Source organism: Arachis hypogaea, chromosome 20 (assembly GCF_003086295.3).
Source record: "Arachis hypogaea cultivar Tifrunner chromosome 20, arahy.Tifrunner.gnm2.J5K5, whole genome shotgun sequence".
NCBI lineage: Eukaryota > Viridiplantae > Streptophyta > Magnoliopsida > Fabales > Fabaceae > Arachis > Arachis hypogaea.
In genome coordinates, this window is record NC_092055.1 from 101356396 (window position 1) to 101361875 (window position 5480).

Genomic DNA, 5480 nt, shown 5'->3' on the forward strand with positions numbered 1-5480 from the left:
AGTATGAGAGTATATCTTAGAGAAGAAGTATCTTGCATTAATTCATGAAGAACGGCAGAGCTCAGCACCTTAATCTAAGAGGTGTAGAAACTCCACCGTTGGAAAATACATAAGAGAAAAAGGTCTAGGCATGGCCGAATAGCCAGCCTCCCAAATGTGAACAATGGTATAAGATGATAAAAGGTCCCAATACAATAGGAAAGACTAGTATTTATACTAAACTAGTTACTAAGGATTATAGAAATTGAGTAATTAAGTGCAGAGAGTGCAGAAATCCACTTCCGGGGCCCACTTGGTGTGTGCTTGGACTGAGCGTTGAGATTTACACATGCATAGGCCTTTTTTGGAGTTAAACACCAGCTTGGATGCCAGTTTGGGCGTTTAACTCCAGTTCTGGTGTCAGTTCCGGCGTTTTACGCCAGAAAAGGGTCTCTATCTGGTGTTGAATACCAGTTTGGGCCATCAAATCTCGGGCAAAATATGAACTATTATATATTTATGGAAAGCCCAAGATGTTAGCTTTCCAGAACAATTGAGAACGCGCCAATTGGACTTCTGTAACTCCAGAAAAATGTGTTTGAGTGCAGGGAGGTTAGAATCCAACAGCATCTGCAGTCCTTTCTCAGCCTCTGAATCAGATTTTTGCTCAGGTCCCTCAATTTCAGCCAAAAAATACCTAAAATTACAAAAAAAAATACACAAACTCATAGTAAAGTCCAGAAATATGATTTTTGCATAAAAACTAATAAAAATATATTAAAAAGTAACTAAAACATACTAAAAATTACCTAAAAACAATGCCAAAAAGCGTATAAATTATCCGCTCATCACAACACCAAACTTAAATTGTTGCTTGTCCCCAAGCAACTAAAAATAAAATAGGATAAAAAGAAGAAAAAATATAATAAATTTTAAAATATCAATGAAGCTTAGTTCCAATTAGATGATCAGGACTAGTAGCTTTTTGCTTCTGAACAGTTTTGGCATCTCACTTTATCCTTTGAAGTTCAGAATGATTGGCATCCTTAGGAACTCAGAATTCAGATAGTGTTATTGATTCTCCTAGTTTAGTATGTTGATTCTTGAATATAGCTACTTTATGAGTCTTGGCCGTGACCCTTAGCATTTTATTTTCCAGTATTACCACCGGATACATAAATGCCACGGACACATAACTGGGTGAAACTTTTCAGATTGTGACTCAACTTTGCTAGAGTCCCCAGTTAGAGGTGCCCAGAGTTCTTAAGCACACTCTTTTTGCTTTGGATCACGACTTTTACCACTCAGTCTCAAGCTTTTCACTTGGACCTTCATGACACAAGCACATGGTTAGGGACAGCTTGATTTGGCCGTTTAGGTCAGGATTTTATTCCTTTGGGTCCTCCTATCCATTAATGCTCAAAGTCTTGGATCCTTTTTACCCTTGCCTTTTAGTTTAAAGGGTTATTGGCTTTTTGCTCTTGCCTTTTGGTTTAAAGAGCTATTGGCTTTTTCTGCTTGCTTTTTCTTTTTCTTTCTTTTTCTTTATTTTTCGCCCTTTTTTTATTTTTTTTTGCAAGCTTTGTGTTTTTCACTACTTTTTCTTGCTTCAAGAATCAATTTTATGAATCTTCAGATTATCAATAATATTTCTCTTTTTTCATTATTCTTTCAAGATCCAACAATTTTAACATTCATAAAATTCACTATAAAAAATATGCACTGTTCAAGTATTCATTCAGAAAACAAAAAGTATTGTCACCACATTCATAGCTTTAAGACATAGACACTAAACACTAATGATCATGTAATGAAGACAAAAACATAGTCAAAACATAAAGCATAAAAACCAAAAAACAGAAAAGAAAATAAACAAGGAGATTAAAGAACGGGTCCACCTTAGTGATGGTGGCTTCTTCTTCCTCTTGAAGAACCAATGGAGTTCTTGAGCTCCTCTATGTCTCTTCCTTGCCTTTGTTGCTCCTCTCTCATGGCCTTTTGGTCCTCTCTGATTTCATGGAGGATGATGGAGTGCTCCTGGTGCTCCACTCTTAGTTGCTCCATGTTGGAACTCAATTCTCTTAAAGAGGTGTTGAGTTGCTCCCAATGGTTGTGTGGAGGGAAATGCATCCTTTGAGGCATCTCAGGGATTTCTTGATGAGGGACTTCCTCATGCTCTTGTTGAGGTCCATGAGTGGGCTCTCTTGTTTGCTCCATCCTCTTTCTAGTGATGGGCTTTTGAGATGAATCTCTCCATCTCCCATGACTCGGAGTTGGAAGCAACTGCCTTCCCTTTCTTCTTCCTAGAGGTTTTTCTGGCCTTAGGTGCCATTAATGGTTATGAAAAAACAAAAAGCATAGCTTCTTCCCACACCAAACTTACAAGGTTTGCTCGTCCTTGAGCAAAAGAAGAAAGAAAGGAGGAGGAGAAGAAGAAGAAATGGAGGAGATAGAGGGGTGTTTTGAATTCGGCCAAGGGGGTTTAAGTGTTTATGATGTGTGAAATTGAAGGTGGTAAGGAGGGGTATTTATAGGGTAAGAGAGAGAGGGAATTCGTGTAAGACGGGGTTGGGTTTGGGAGGAAAATATTTTGAATTTGAATGGTGAGGTAGGTAGGGTTTTATGATGGGTTTTTGGGGAATAGTGGATGGATGTGAGTGGTGAAGAGATTATGGGGAAGAGGGTAGGACTTGATAGGTAAATGGTGTGTGGGGAATAGGTATTGATGTGATTGGTCAAGGGTATTTGGAGAAGAGTGTTATAGAAAGGTGTGAAGAGGAGAGAGAGTGAGTTGGAGTAGATGGGGATCATGTGGGGTCCACAGATCCTGAGGTGTCAAGGAATTCTGGTCCCTGCACCTTTCTGGCATTTAAACACCCCTGGACAGCCCTTTCTAGCGTTTAAACGCCAGTAAGTCTGTCCTCCAGGGTGTGCTATTTTTGATGCTGTTTTTGATTTCGCTTTAATTCTGCAGCTATTTTTGTGACTCCACATGATCATCAACCTAAAGAAAACATAAACTAACAGTGGAAAATGAAATGAAAAAGTAATTAACATAGATAAATAAGATTAGGTTGCCTCCCAATAAGCGCGTATTTAATGTCAATAGCTTGACAGTAAGCTCTTATAGAGCTTCACAGATACTCAGAGCATGATTGTGGCCTCCTAACACCAAACTTAGAGTTTGAATGTGGGGGCTCTACTTGACTCTGTATGGAGAGAATTGGATGAAGCTTTTCATGCTTCTTCTCCATGTTTACAGAAGAAGATCCTTGAGCCTTAAACACAAGGTAGTCCTCATTCAATTGAAGGACTAACTCTCCTCTGTCCACATCAATCACAGCCCTTGCTGTGGCTAGGAAGGGTCTTCCAAGGATGATGGATTCATTCTCATCCTTCCCAGTGTCTAGGATTATGAAGTCAGTAGGGATGTAAAGGCCTTCAACCTTCACTAAGACATCCTCTACAAGTCCATAAGCCTGTTTCATTGATTTGTCTACCATCTCTAGTGAGATTCTTGCAGCTTGTACCTCAAAGATCCATAGTTTCTCCATTACAGAGAGTGGCATGAGGTTTATACCTGACCCCAGGTCACACAGAGCCTTCTCAAAGGTCATGGTGCCTATGGTACAAGGTATTAAGAACCTTCCAGGATCCGGTTTCTTCTGAGGTAATTTCTGCTAAACCAAGGTATTCAGTTTATTGATGAGCAATGGAGGTTCATCCTCCCAAGTCTCATTACCAAATAACTTGGCATTCACCTTCATGATTGCTCCTAGATACCGAGCAACTTACTTTTCAACAATATCTTCATCCTCTTCAGAGGAAGAATACTCATCAGAGCTCATGAATGGTAATAGTAAGTTCAGTAGAATCTCTATGGTCTCTGTATGAGCCTTAGATTCCTTTGGTTCCTCATTAGGGAACTCCTTAGTGGTCAGTGGACGTCCATTGAGGTCTTCCTCACTGTAAATCACTGCCTCTTCCTCCTCTATAGGTTCGGTCACTTTGGATATATTGATGGCCTTGCACTCTCTCCTTGGATTCTCTTCTGTTTTGCTTGGGAGAGTACTATGAGGGATTTCAGTAACTTTTTTACTCAGCTGACCCACTTATGCCTCCAAATTTTTTATGGAGGACCTTATTTCAGTCATGAAACTGAGAGTGGTCTTAGATAGATCAGAGACTATGGTTGCTAAGTCAGAGAGGCTCTGCTTAGAATTCTCTGTCTGTTGCTGAAAAGATGATAGAAAAGGCTTGCTATTGCCAAACCTATTTCTCCTACCATTATTATTATTGAAGTCTTGTTGAGGCTTCTGTTGATCCTTCCATGAGAAATTTGGATGATTTCTCCATGAAGGATTATAGGTGTTTCCATGGGATTCTCCCGTGTAATTCACCTCTTCCATTGCATGATTTTCAAGGTCATAAGCTTCTCCTTCAGAGGAAGCTTCTTTAGTACTGCCGGATGCAGCTTGCATTCCAGTCAGATTCTGAGAAATCATATTGACTTTCTGCGTCAATATTTTATTCTGAGCCAATATGACATTCAGAGTATCAGTCTCAAGAACTCCTTTCTTCTGAGTCATCCCATTATTCACAGGATTTCTTTCAGAAGTATATATGAATTGGTTATTTGTAACCATTTCAATGAGTTCTTGGGCTTCTGCAGATGTTTTCTTTAGATGAAGAGATCTACCAGTAGAGTGGTCCAATGACATCTTGGACAATTCAGACAGACCATCATTGAATATACCTAAGATGTTCCATTCTAAAAGCATGTCAAAAGGATATCTTCTGATCAATTACTTGTATCTTTCCCAAGCTTCATAGAGGGACTCACCTTCCTTCTGTCTGAAGGTTTAGACTTTCACTCTAAGCTTGCTCATCTTTTGAGGTGAAAAGAATTTAGCCAAGAAAGTATTGACCAACTTTTCCCAAGAGTTTAGGCTTTCTCTAGGTTGTGAGTCCAACCATATCCTAGCTCTGTCTCTTACAGCAAAGGGAAAAAACATAAGTCTGTAGACCTCGGGATCAACCCCATTGGTCTTAACAGTGTCACAGATTTGTAAGAATTTAGCTAAGAACTGATAAGGATCTTCCAATGGAAGTCCATGAAACTTGCAATTCTGCTGCATTAGAGAAACTAATTGAGGCTTAAGCTCAAAGTTGTTTGCTCCAATTGCAGGAATTGAGATGCTTCTTCCATAGAAGTTGGAAGTTGGTGCAGTAAAGTCACCAAGCATCTTCCTTGCATCTCCATCATTGTTCTCAGGTTCGGCTGCCATGTCTGCCTCTTTTTTGAAATTTGCTGTAAGGTCCTCTCCGGAGTGTTGTGCTTTAGCTTCTCTTAGCTTCCTCTTCAGAGTCCTTTCAGGTTCAGGATCAGCTTCAACAAGAATATCTTTATCCCTGTTCCTGCTCATATGAAAAAGAAGAGAAGAGAGAAGAGAAACCCTCTATGTCACAATATAGAGATTCTTTTATGTGTCAGAGGAAAA

General features: G+C 39.5%; 1 non-coding gene across 1 annotated transcript; it reads left to right on the forward strand.

The window, feature by feature from the left end:
* Positions 1-4754: 4754 nt before the first annotated feature.
* Positions 4755-4862, forward strand: LOC112787545 (small nucleolar RNA R71). Its single transcript, XR_003194952.1, has one exon. It is a non-coding gene; the product is annotated as a small nucleolar RNA R71 (small nucleolar RNA).
* Positions 4863-5480: the final 618 nt, after the last annotated feature.